The 13,695-nt window shown below is 39.1% G+C and overlaps 1 protein-coding gene across 4 annotated transcripts in view; it reads right to left on the reverse strand.

The window, feature by feature from the left end:
- Positions 1-13,695, reverse strand: part of Sdhaf3 (succinate dehydrogenase complex assembly factor 3) — a 47,176-nt gene that overhangs the window by 16,636 nt on the left and 16,845 nt on the right. The window contains exon 1 of one of the 4 annotated variants that reach the window (XR_007831286.1): positions 2,605-2,733. The exons of 2 other annotated variants lie outside the window; for them this stretch is intronic. The gene's annotated coding sequence lies outside the window, so the exon portion shown is untranslated. Of the gene's footprint in view, positions 1-802; positions 953-2,604; positions 2,734-13,695 lie in introns of those variants that run through there. One more of the 4 variants, XR_007831285.1, reaches the window with a different exon arrangement.

Raw genomic sequence — 13,695 nt, forward strand, 5'->3', positions numbered from 1 at the left:
GGCCTCCCTCTAAGGCAGTGGCTCTCAACCTTCCTAATGCTGTGGCCCTTTAATACAGTTCTTCATGTCGTAGTGATCCCAACTATGAAATTATTTTGTTGCTACTTCATAACTGTAATTTTGCTACTACTATGAATCTTAATGTAGGTATCTTAGGCGACTGACCCTGGAAAGACTCAGAAACTACTGCAGAATAGGAGGCAGAAAGAGTACACAAGCCAGATGCAGTGGTGATTACAAGCAGTGTCCTCAGGGTACAGCTGGACAGCCGGACAGCTGCACAGAAGCACTCCCTCGCACAGACCTGTGCAAGCCTAAGGCACATGGCATGCCAGCATGGAGAGGGGAGTGGGACACAGAGCTCTACCCTAACTGAGGACCTATGGATATTCTCAAAGCGGGGGGGAAAGGGGTCAGCTTCCTCTAGTGGGCTCAGTAAGTTGAACGTGCTTCAGTGGAAAGGCACACATCCAAGAATACTTGACAGCACAAATTGATATTGGCTGGGGGAGAGAGGACACACAGTTGGGGGAAGGAAAGTGGGAATGGATTGAGGAAGATTTAGGGGAGGGAAAGTAAGTATGATCATACCACACTGTACAAAATTTTCAAACAAACAAAAATAGTCTGACCAAAAGCAACTTAGGGGAGGAAAAGGTTTCTTTCATCTTACCACCCCGTCATAAGGCATCATCAAAGTGAGTCAGGGCAGGGACAAAAGCAGAAGCCTGGAGGCGTGCTGCTTTTGCTCGGAGCTCTCCCTGCCTCCTGCTCTGGCTTCTTTCTTCCAGCCCAGGCCTACCTGGATGGTGCAGCTGGGCCCTCCCAGGCCATCAGCAGGCCAGCCAGCTCACAGACAGGCTAGTCTCCTCTGGGCAATACCTCAAACTAGTCTTTCTCTTCCTAGGTGACTCTAACTTGCAGCTGATAATAAAACCAGGGCACTATTCTACTAAGAAACTTCATGAAATTAATAACATGTTAGAACATGATATTTGGGGTGACTTAAGTCTGTGTTCTTGGGATATGGTCAACTCATATTTGGCTCGAAAATAAACTATTAGTATATTATAATAAACTCTCAATCTTTTTGAGGCAAAAGCTGTGGGATTTTTGTTCTGCTCTGTCATATGTTTGGGGGTCTTTTGCTTTTTGGGGTTTTGTTTCATTTTTCTTTGTTTGTTTGCTTGTTTGTTTGAGACAGGGCCTCTCTCTTGGCCTGGCTTTTCTGAAACTCTCTATGTAGATCAGGCTGGCCTTAAACGCAGAGAACTGTCTATCTCTTCCTCCTGAGTGCTGGCATTAAAAGCATGTGCCACCACTCCTGGCTTTTGTTTGTTTTTGCATGATCAGAAGAGAAGGGAAGAAAGAAAGAAAGAAAGAAAGAAAGAAAGAGGGATGGAGGGATGGAGAGAGAGAGGGAGAGAGAGGAAAGGTTAAGAAAAGGAAGGTTCAAGGCAAGCAGAAAATGTATTAATCTACAGTAAATTGCAAAATTTTTTTTGCTTTTAAAAAATAATAAAAAGGTCCTATTGGGTCACGTGAATAGGGCAGAAAGTGAGATAAAGAGGGCCTGATATAAACTCTTACAAAATTAGTATATGGGGGGGAAAAGCTGGGCATGGTGGTGCACACCTTTAATCCCAGTACTCAGGGAGGCAGAAACAGGTGGACCTCTGTGAGTTTCAGGCCAGCCTGGCCTACAAAGCAAGCCCAGGATAGCTAGTGCTAATTACACAGAGAAACCCTGTCTCGAGAAACCAGAACATAAAAAACTACCATCTGCCCACCGCTTATAGGCAGCTAGAACAAGCTGAAAGTACTGCGCAGAAGAACTCCAGAGTCTAAAGATGCCATGCTTCATTATATCGTAATTCCAAATACACACCCCTGAGTGAGAATTTAAGATGTTAGTCATATAAAACATGAAGCTCTATGCACAACTACACGTAGCAGATAGATGATAGGTGATACACAGACACATAGATAGATAAGACAGGCAGACAGGTAAATGCTAGAGACACATGAATGCACACACCACAGTGTACAGGGGGGCTGTCTGAGCCACCAACTCTCTGCTCTGGCCTGCTGCCTCCTTTAGAAACGTACCTCCTCTCAGTGAACTGTCTCTGCTCCTGCTGCAGCTGTGCCTCTGCTCAGTTCCTCGCTCTGAGACACAGCAACCTGAACAGTCTTCTGGAAGTGCTCTGCCTAGCACACACAGATGCTACTTTTTCACAAAAATTTTAATACACCTTGACTATTCCTGTTTTCCTACACTCAGTTCTCGCCACTCCTTCATTTTCTGCTCCAGGAGGCCACCTACAAATTTGAAAGTCTAGTTTCAGGGCCAGAAGTCTCCCCTTTCACTCTAACACCCTCTATCTACAATTGCCTACAATGACTCTCCATTGGATGGCCTTCCATTAGCCAACTTTTAGCACATCAAGACAGAACTATGCCCATATAAAACCCTCTATCAGCAAAAATGGCAAGGCAGAGGATTTTGACTGGCCCTCTTTCTCTCCCCAGAGCAATAAGAAAACAGCCATACACTATCAAAATGCACTTTCTCAAAATTCTAGAAACTAATGGAAAGCTTACCAAATCAAGTATTTAGTCAGACAGAAATAGCAGAATATTGAAGCTTTGTGACGCTCTAAGTCTGATTCTTTCCCAGGATCCTCAGAGAAGCGGAGAACTTCAAAGACATTCCCACGCCCCATTCCAGACACAGGTACCCAGTACCAAGGAAAATAGAGCAGACCTTATTCTCAGAGAACCGGAGTTGTCTGCTCTGACCAGCTTGGTGGCTGCACAGGGCCAGGATAAAAGGACTGCCTTTCTCTCTCTTCCTTGGGACTGTCCCAATGCTGAAGGGAGCTATTGAGCAGTTCTGTGAAAAACATGTCAAGCATATAAATGTCACTGCTGCCTGGGGAAAGGGACAACTGTTAGGAGCCAACACCAGTCTAACCAAAAATAATGGCATGAAAGGCTGCAGACCAGAAGGCTTAGAGAGTGCAATGCACCTATGTGTTTCTAGAATCTAATGCCATGCTTCCATTTATAAAAGCCTTTAGGAGTTGAGTCCAGAGCCACTGCTTAGAAAAGATTCATCACAGGAAAGCTACCTAAATATCCACAATGCACTCTTAAAAGTAGATTAATATTTTATCATTATAATCCAGCCAGACTTCTGGGATTGCTAAAGAAGCTGGAACTAATAACAAATAGTGTAAAAGGAACTAAAAAACCTGGAAGACAGGCATGCATTTATGCTAGGAAAGGAACTTGCTAACAGAAAATGGATGACTTCTTTATACTATGTTCTGTTGGTATTTCAGCAAGCAGATGTCCTTTATACTGTTGAATTAACAAATACATTAAAGGAAAGACACATATATGGACTTCATTTTTTTCAATAAATTGTTTTTATAATACATGTTGGTCACACCCCATCAAATTTTAAATTTTATAATATAAACCAATAAATAAGTATGGGAAGTATACATTCAAATTTAAGTTTTCTAGAATGTTTACTCCCCTGAGCCATAGTATCATGTGGGGATTTACTGGGAGAAAAGTAACTATGGACAGATTTTTAAGCTAAAGATAAACACAAACCAGCCAATAGAAATCTATGCAAATTGCATTCAAGTCTAAGCAATTATTCTCCTGAATGATAAGGCTTCCAATGGGAACCGTAAAATAAGAGAACAGCCTTGAGCAATACAGAGAATCACTTAAAACAATAGGAAGTTAAGCCAAAGAGAAATCTACCACTTTAAAGTTTGAAGTACAATGGGATAAAGAGCCCTGCACTTCGATCTGAATTCATCCGCTTCAGCAACACAATAACAGCCTCACAAAACTGTGTGCTGAAACATCACACACAGATCCAACAAAAAGAACTCAGGAAGCAAACAGATCTGCCAGACATACAATACCAACTTTCTTGATCTATGTTGCCACATCATACCATAAAATATGACATTTCATGTCTAAGTTGCATTAAAACATCAATTACTACATTTTGTAATATATTATCATTATCATTAGCACTTATCAGAATTTAAGGTGTTTTCAGATTTCAGAATGTTAAAGAAAGCAAGTAATCTACAAACATTGAAATAAGTAAAGACAATGCATACAGTACATAGCCTCACTTTTATGCAGCAACATGGCTACTCTGGCTGGAACACAGACACGCCCTTAGCACACACCTTTCCTCCCAAACAATGAAGGTAAGTTAGTCTGTAGAAAGAAGCACCCATGTTTGAAAGTGATGTCTAATTAAGAGGCAGACAAAGTGATGAATCAGAGAACAATTTGACAGAATATAATATGCCCAATTCTCATGAGGAGAGGAAAAAGCAACTTAAGAGAGAGCAATGCAGAGAGAGAGGACAGGGGGGGAGTTTTAACCAGGACATGTTGGCTGTTTTATGGAGACAGGTTGAAGAGCTAGACACAGGTCAAGAAAGAATGAGCCAGAGAAGGAGCCAGAAGATTAGAACACATTACTCAAGTCAGTTTGAGGCCAAGCAGAGCGATTCTGTCTGACTGGGAGAAGTCAGTTTGAATCAGTCAGCTTGGAGAGAAGTTTTGAGCCAAAACAGTTGAGTTGATCCAGCAGCCAGAGTTCAGAAAGAGCTAGAAAGGGTGAGTTTATTCAGCAGTAAGTCTCAGAAGCTGAAAACATTCTAGGTCTAGATTAGATGGTATGTAGGCTAGAAGCTTCCCTGACTAGGCCTAGTTTAGTAGACAGAGGCAGTAAGCCTCCAGATGATAATTAAAGCATTTTAATAAAAGCTACTTTAACAAACACATGAAAGCATAGACTACCCAAGTACTGCTTTATAGAAAGCCCACTCACTAATATGTTAACAATAGGAATCTGTCGAAACATGTAGATATATGCCTCATTTATAAAATTTTTCATAAAATTATCTCAATCAAATTTATACAAAGTGAAATAAAAGTGCAAACAAAATGATCTATTCCTAAAAACTTTGTCAAAGCTAAAAAGCTCTTTGGAACGGGATCGGGGGAAAACTTTTTTGGAAATAAAACAATTACCCTTAAACGTATGCAAATAGACCAGGCTTTATGTCACAGTCTGCACACTGAGTTTCCTTACAGGAATCACTTCATGCTGGTGGTTGGATGAGTGTCTATCTTCTGTTACCTTTGTCTCTTATTGGTGCTTGTATTAATCGTATCTGTAGACATGGCTATGTAAAAGTGTTATCACCTGGCAGTCAGTTAAGTGAGTTACAACTCATACCATCTAGGTTAACTGAACTGAGAACAAAATGAATAAGTAGCCTTAAAAGATGACTATCCCGAACAATCTGCAGCATTGGAGAAGCTGAGGCAGGGGGATTGAAAGTTTGAGATAACCCTAGACTATGTAGTCAAAGTCTGTCTCATACACACACACACACACACACACACACACACACACACACCTTTTGATCAAAAACAGTATGATTAATATAAGCACCAAAAAATGACAAAGAAAACAGAAGACAGACACTTGCCCAACCACCAAGATAAGCTTATTAACAAGGTAAAAACATTGACAATAATGTTCCCTTGATATCATGAGGAGAATGGTATCTTACATCTATGGTCTTTTCAAACACCACAGCTCCTACAAACATGATAAAAAGTCAGAAAATGCCAACAAGAAGGCATTCTACGAAAGCCTTCACTTACCAGGAAACTGGGACAGTGGGGAGGACATCCTATTGGGACTCTAGATGATAGAAGCATGGGAGAATAGCAAAGTAGAAGGATCCAGAGGGTCCTAGAAACCTACAAGTAGAACATTATGATAGGCAGATTTGGGCCCAGGGGTCCCGCTCAAACTAAGGCACCAGCCAAGGACAATACAGGTGGTAAACTTTAAACCCCTACCCAGATCTAGCCAATGGTCAGAACATTCTCCACAGTTGAGTGGGGAGTGGGATATGACTTTCTCATGGACTCTGATGCCTCACATTTGACCATGTCCCCTGGAGGAGGAGACCTGGTGGCACTCAGAGGAAGGACAGCAGGTAGCCAAGAAGAGACTTGATACCCTATGAGCATATACAGGGGGAGGTAATCCCCCTCAGTCACAGTCATAGGGGAGGGGAATAATTGGAAAATGGGAGGGAGGGAAGAATGGGAGGATACAAGGCATGGGATAACCATTGAGATGTAACAAGAATAAATTAATTTAAAAAATTTAAAAAAAAAGAAGGCATTCTATAAACCCTAACTGAATAGTGCTCCTTGATTATCAAAGTCGTCAAACACAGGGAAACCCTGAGAAACTATCACAGCTCAGAGGAGGCTGAGGGGCCGTGACAGCTAAATCTAATGTGGTCTCCTGGGTGGGATTATGAAGATAAAGAGGTAAAAACCAGGCAGTGAATTAATGAACTGTAGTTAAGAGTGTATCAATGCTGAGTCAAGACAAACTCTTCACATATGTGCTGGACTATTTTTTTTTTTTAATGGTTATATAGTCAGATCTAAAAAGCCTGTCTCCAGGGGAGATAGCTCAGTCAGTGATTTCTGCTTATACATGAGGAACTGAGTTCTATCCCCTCTCAAAATCCACATAACCCACATGGGGGGGGGGGCAGAAAGCCAATCGGAACAGCACTCACCTGTGATTCCAGTCCTAGAGAGGGAGAGAACAGAATGATATATGAGCTCAGTGCCCAGCCAGCTGCTGAAACGCGTGTCCCAGGTCCAGAGAAAGGCTGGAGACGTGGATCACTGGTTAAGAGCACTGGCTGCTCTCACAGAGGACCTGGAAGATAGACTCCCATCTCTTCTCGAGGGTCTGATGTACTCCTCTGGCTACCACAGACACTATACATGAGAGTGGCACACAGAACATCCTTATGTGTAAAATAATAAAAATTAAAAAAAAAAAACTAAGGTAGAGAACTGAGAAAGGCACTGTGCTATCCACTTCTGCCCTCCAGACACACATGCATGTACACCTGCACAAACACATGCACACAAACATGCAGTAAAAACACTCACTCATTCTGAAATATTGGGAATGCAAATTTATATTCACTATTGTTAGTAATTCTTCCATCAAGTGAATATTAATCTTTGACATTTCAGAATTTATAAAACAGTAACTGTTCACATAAATGATATATGCTTCACAAGTATGGAGATAACAATTCTAGAAAATGTCAACAGTCACCATAAACACAGAGAGACGTGGCACTATTGTGCCCACATCAACAATTATTTACTATAAGTACTCTCGATGTCAGATATTAGGGACACAAAATGATCTCACAACTTCTGCTTCAAAGCAGCTTATAATTTAGTGGTGCAGCAGACAAGGGGGAAAGCAATTATCACCAAGGAATAATGAGAGGAATGAGTATATAATAATTGCCAGGAACAGAAATGAACACAGGGTTCAATGGGAACATTTAGCTGAGAGACGGGACACGGGGTAGAAAAGATCTCCAGAACAATGTGCCATCTAACCTAAGCCTAAAGGAACCAAAAGGGAACCAAAGGGAACCGGCAAGGGGGGAACAGAGGGCATGGACTGCGGTGGGTAGGCAGGGAGGAAACAAATGATAACAAAGCTTAATGACACCTGCCAAAGGATCATAATGAAATGCACTATTTTGTATGTATGCTAACCTCAAATTTAATTTAAAATCAAAAGATAAGGAGTTGGCCTATAGCAGGTCAGTTCAGAGGTCCAATAGAGTGCCCATAACCCATATGACTATTGAGCACTTAACACACGATCACTGAGACAAACTGAGGAACAGGATTAGTTTTGTTTTGTCTTAAGTAACTACTCTTTGTACTAAGTTACAAAAGCAATTTGGTGCAAAAGCAACAGCCTTCTCAACAAGTGAGACCAAAGTAACCGGACAGCCAGAGGAGTAAAGCTAAAAACTTTGAACTAAATCCTGTACTATACACAAACTAATTCAAAATGAACTGCATAAAATGTAAGCCTATAAAACTATCCAGAAAACAACAAGTGGAAAATCTTCAAGGCAAACAAAAAGTTGATACACTTGACACCAGAAGCCTGATCCGTGAAAGACAAACCTGGTAAGCCCAAGCATCAACACTAAAAACTTCTGCTCTAGAAAGCTCCTTTTAAGAGGACGAAAAGCAAACTGAGGAGAAAAGCAACTCACACCTCATACACAGAGGACTGAAATTCAACATGTAAAAATCTGGACAGCAAAAAACAATCTAGAAAAGGGGATGAAAACTAGGAGCAGACACTTCACCAAAGAAAATGTGCAGGTGGTCAATTCACAGAAGAACATACTCATCACGGTTAATGTTGACCACAGCAAACCATAGCTCTACAGTGGTTAATCTAGATTTTCATCTTGATGGGATTTAGTGTTACTTAGAAGGCACATCCATACGTAACAAAGGTATAACCAATATTATCATGAATGGAAAAAAATTCAAAGAATTTCCATGGAAACCAGAAACAAGACAAGGGTGAGGATGTGAGATGCCTTGGGTCCAATACTCAACATCACATACCAACAACAACAACAACAACAAAACAAACAAAAAGACCCAGTAGTTTAGTCATAAAACCATAGCACATATCTCTCTTTTAAAAATTCATTTTTATCAAGTGTTGAATTATATAACAATTATATTCTGGTTTATAGAGAATTAGTCACATGACATATTTGAGTTTTATATTGAATACTAAAATTTAGAGTTCCTATACTGACTCTCTTTTAAAATCAGTTACTGACTCAAGTATAGCCCCCAACTCCACCAGCGCATTTCCACTCTTGAGACTTCACACGCCTGGGCCCTGGTTCTTCCAGGGCCATGGCAATGCTAGCACCTTGCCCTTGAGCCTCTAGAGCCACTGGTTCTCAACCTTCCTAATGCTGCGACCCTTTAATACAGTTCCTCACGTTGTAGTGACCTACAACCATAAAACTATTTTTGTTGCTGCATCAGTACTGTAATTTTGCTACTGTTATGAATTGTAATGTAAGCATCTGTGTTTTCCAATGGTCTTAGGTGTCCCCTGTGAAAGGGCCATTTGCTCCTCAAAAGGGACCACGACCTACAGTTGAGAACGACTGTTCTAGGCATGTGTGCTATAATATGTTTTGACCCATAAAACATACAAAGCAGCCAATGAGTGAATTGCACGGAAGCATGGGAAAGTACATGTGAAATATGTAAGGCAAATTGAGTATACAAGAAAGTAAGTACAATAAAGACTTTGTTCCTCAGACAATAATTTTGTCATTTGATATAGGATGCAAATTTGTAACTATTTACTTATCATTTAATAATGCTTCTATTTTTATGCTTCTATTTTTGTGCTTCTTTTGGCACTCATAATGAGCTAACCAAAAAGGTTTATCTTGAATAGAAAGTATTAACTCTCTATTACTAAACATTTCATGATAAATATGCAGTGTACTGCAAAATCACTCACCACATACAAATGAACATACACATATCTACTAAGCATCATATTTACTTTAAAGGTAACTTAGAATTACTCTAAGGCTGTACACAGTCATCACATACAGTTACTGTTGTGTAACAAAGCACTTCCTGGGGAGATGCAACATCCACAGCTACTCATATCAGCTACACAACCCACCATAGACCAAAGTACAGATACCAGGAAAGTATATATACTATACTGAAAAACATAATTTTAAAAATCAGATCAACTTACAACTTCTCATTTAAGTTAATTTCACTCATGTTATCTTTGATTTGTGTGTGTGTGCACACATATAAAAAAATAATAATTGTTAAATTGGTAGCAAAAAGAGCCATGTGGAAAACATTTAAATGATATATTCTATCAGTGCTACAAAAAAATGCTTTAAATAAAAAGTCAATTAATTGGCTCTAAGAATATCTTAATGTCTTTTATCAATCTTATGGAGTCACCGTAAAGCTGTTAGAAATAGTATTCTTTAAAAAAATAGTATTCTTAATGCTATTGTAAATTCAGCTTTTATAAGTTCAGCAGTGAAGGCAAAATTATTTGGTTTTAAGTTGATAACACCAACACACTTAAAGAAGAATGACAAAGGAAGTAGCAATATTCCCACTAAGCTAAGAGCCTTCAGCGAGGAATGTATTTCATCTGAGTTGCAGTATATGTATAATTCATACTGTACCCAAACTGTCACAGCCCCAAACAAGCTGTCATTGAACTGACACCTTCCTTAATGTCTGTCCTCTATTACAGCCCAAGTAACCTATCAAGATTTTGCACCAGGACTGCATGGGGTGTAAGTTCTTCAGTGTGGTAGTGGGTCCTACAATAGCTCTGCAACTCATGTGCAGGTCAACCTAAATGACCTACAATGAGACTGGGCTTTTTTGTAATCTAGCACCCTAAATTCAACATGCATTTTTTTCACATCAGTCACCATTACTTAAAGTATTGGACAAATGAAGAAACAAAAGCTGCGGATTTCAACAGTGTTTAAGGGAAAGTTTGTAAACTGGAGACCCAAAGTCATTGCCTAGGAACAACCAGTCATGAAGGCACAGTCTATAAGGCCTCATCTTGAAAAATTCAGATACTGAGCACTCAGCCTCTGGGAGTAGTATTAGGGGGGAAGGGGCTCCTGCTTAAATGGGAACGTGCTCACACTGATGTCAAGGTGGAAGAAAACTGTAAGGGTACATGATTTGGAGCATCTGACTATGGCAAAGCATCCTAAGTAGAGAAAACTGGTTGGAAAAATTGTCACAAAACTTCCAAAGAAAGCTCATCCAACTGGAGACAAAAAGATAGTGCCTGTAAAAACATTTACGTTTAAATATTTAATACACTTAAAGACACCAAAGAAACTGATATGAAAGCTTCTACTGAGCAGAGTTTTCCCTGAGACTCTCTGCCTGTCTCAGTACCCACACGGAGGCCAATTTTCTGTCAAACAAAAAAAATGTATTTTCAAAAAAGACAACAAGCAATTGAAGAATTTTTAAAAAATATAACCATATTGCAAAAGGTATATTTCCTAGGAAAAAAAGAAACAGCTTTAGAGACATGAACCGGTAAAACTGTACTGTGGCCTATGGGTAGTTATTTTATGTTCTTTTTACAATGATCATGTAATCATAAATTTTTGCTATAAAGTACCCAGATATGTTTTCATAACTTGAAATTTTACTTTCAGCAATAATCACTCTAGATAAGTGTATTACAGTTCTGACAATAAAGCCCAAGTATCAATTGGTAAGTTTTTCAAACATGTAAGTAGACGATGCTTTTGTGGGGAGGGTGAAGGGGACAGTTATGAAAACAGTTGGGGAAGGGTTGAGTGAGAATGGCTCCCATAGGCTCATAGATTTGAACACTTGGTCACCAGGGATAGTGATAGGATTAGGAGGTGTAGCCTTGTTGGAGTAAGTGTGTCACTGCAGGTGGGTTTTACAGTTTCAAAAGGCAGAGTCTCTGCCTGTGAATCCAGATGTAGAACTCTCAGCTCCTTCTCCAGCACCGCGTGTGCCTGTGTGCCGCCATGCTCTCACCATGCTGATAATGGACTAAACCTCTAGCACTATAAGCAAGCTCCCATTAAATGCTTTCCTGGGCAACTGTTGCCTTGGTCCTGACGTTTCTTCAGAGCAATGGAACACTGGCTAGGACAGTGGGTAAATATGTTCAAAATAAATTGTGTAAAATCCTCAAAGAATAAAAATACTGTTTTAAAAAAAGTGCAAAACATTAAGCACATTGAAAAATGTCAAAATACTACTGACTAAAAGTGACCAATGTCTTATTTTTCTTTTTATAATCTAGATCATTACCATCTAGTATTCGAAAACGGGGAAAAAAAAGAATAATTTATTTGACATTTTCCGTAAATTTCCTAAATCTCTAATTTGAACTATTTTTTTTTTGTCACCATATTATTCTTAACTTCACACTCTAACAATCTGCTCTGCCCATGTAAACGCTGTACACTCTTAAATTTTTCATAGGAACTTTTTTGTTCTAGAAGCATGACAAAAATTAACTCAAATACATTTTATGTTTGGTAAGTATGCACCGTACAATACTGGAAACACCAGGAAACAGAGACTTGAGGCTGAAAAGGTGTTTCAGGGATTGATGGCCCTGGCTGCTCTCTACTGGATTTCAGTTTCCAGCATCCATCCCGGGCAGGGCAGCTTACAACTGCCTGAACTTCCAGCTTCTGGGATGTGACACCTCTCCTGGACAGTCATGCACATACACTCACATACACAAATAAAAATAAATCTAAAAACAAACAAACAAACAAACAAAGACCCCTATCTTGTTAGGGCTTGCTTTTCTTGTATTTTTTTTTTAATTAATTACTTATTTGTGTGTGTGTGTGTGTGTATCTGTGTGTCTGTGTGTGTAAGCGCGTGTGTGTGTGTGTTCGCGTGTTTGAGTGTATGTGTGTGTCTCTGTCTGTCTGTCTGTCTGTGTTGGGCATGTGGACATCAAAGGACAGCTCTCAGGATCTGGTTCTCTCCTGCCCTCTTGTGGATTTCAGATCAAACACCATCTGTCAGTCCTACTAAGCACAGATGCCTTGGTCCATTGAGCAATTCTGCCAGCCCTTTCTTGGTTTTGTTGTTGTTTGTTTGTTTGTTACTACCTGCAGTTATCAGCGTCTATGTGGTCTCTGACACATAATGAGCATTTATATAAAGATATACTGAATGGATTAATTTCTTTAGTTAAGACTAGAAAAATATAAAGAAGACTTCGACATCAATGCAAGAGTAAAAAGGCAAAGAAAAAATAGTAGTAATGAAACCATAAATGGCTATACAAAATTCTAGGTAACAACACAAACGATCACACTGAATCAATTATTAATTTTTAAAATAAAATAATTTCACACATTACTTTTTATACATTTGTCTAGAGATAACAAGTAACTTCTTTATTTCTCCTAGCCTAATTTACTAAAACAATTACATAAAATGCTATTCAGGGACACTCAGTGAACTCTTTGAAATGCATTAAACTACATAGAAGACATAGAAAGAGAAACTTCATTTTAAAGTCAGTAAATTCACAGAAGATATGGAGAATGGCAACTTAATAATTCATGGATTTTATTTTATTATTTAACTTAAATAATTCATGGATACTGTACTTGGAATAGGATGGACAGATACAGATTAAAACTGAAAGCTTTCTGACATTGGGTTGTAAGTCTTTCTATACATAAGGATTTTCTGCCACCATGTGGAAGGTTGTGAAATTACACATAATTTTTAAAAAACAGTATGCCTAGAGCGATTATTTTTCCCCAGGTTCAAATAGCTAAGTCCATTGTAAACTATTTTAAACATGTTCACTTCCATGTAAACCTGTGTGCAGACTCCATCTCTCTTCTTCCTGAAGAAAATGGTGTTAATTGTACCATTAGGAAACTACATGGCCAACATTCAGTTTCAGGTTTCTCCAATATTACTCTTTAAATAGTCTTCTTATTTATCCCTATCTCAGGCACTTAAGTATTACACTAAACAAAAGAAAAAAAAGATTATATTACTCAAACTTATCCTGAATAATCAGAAATCTCAGATCTCTGGTACCAGGTCTTTAATCAGGTCTATTTATCTTATTTTATGTGTACAGATGTTTTGCACATATATATTTATATATAAAGTATGTGTACACTA

The sequence above is a fragment of the Acomys russatus genome, chromosome 10, assembly GCF_903995435.1.
Source record: "Acomys russatus chromosome 10, mAcoRus1.1, whole genome shotgun sequence".
Lineage (NCBI taxonomy): Eukaryota > Metazoa > Chordata > Mammalia > Rodentia > Muridae > Acomys > Acomys russatus.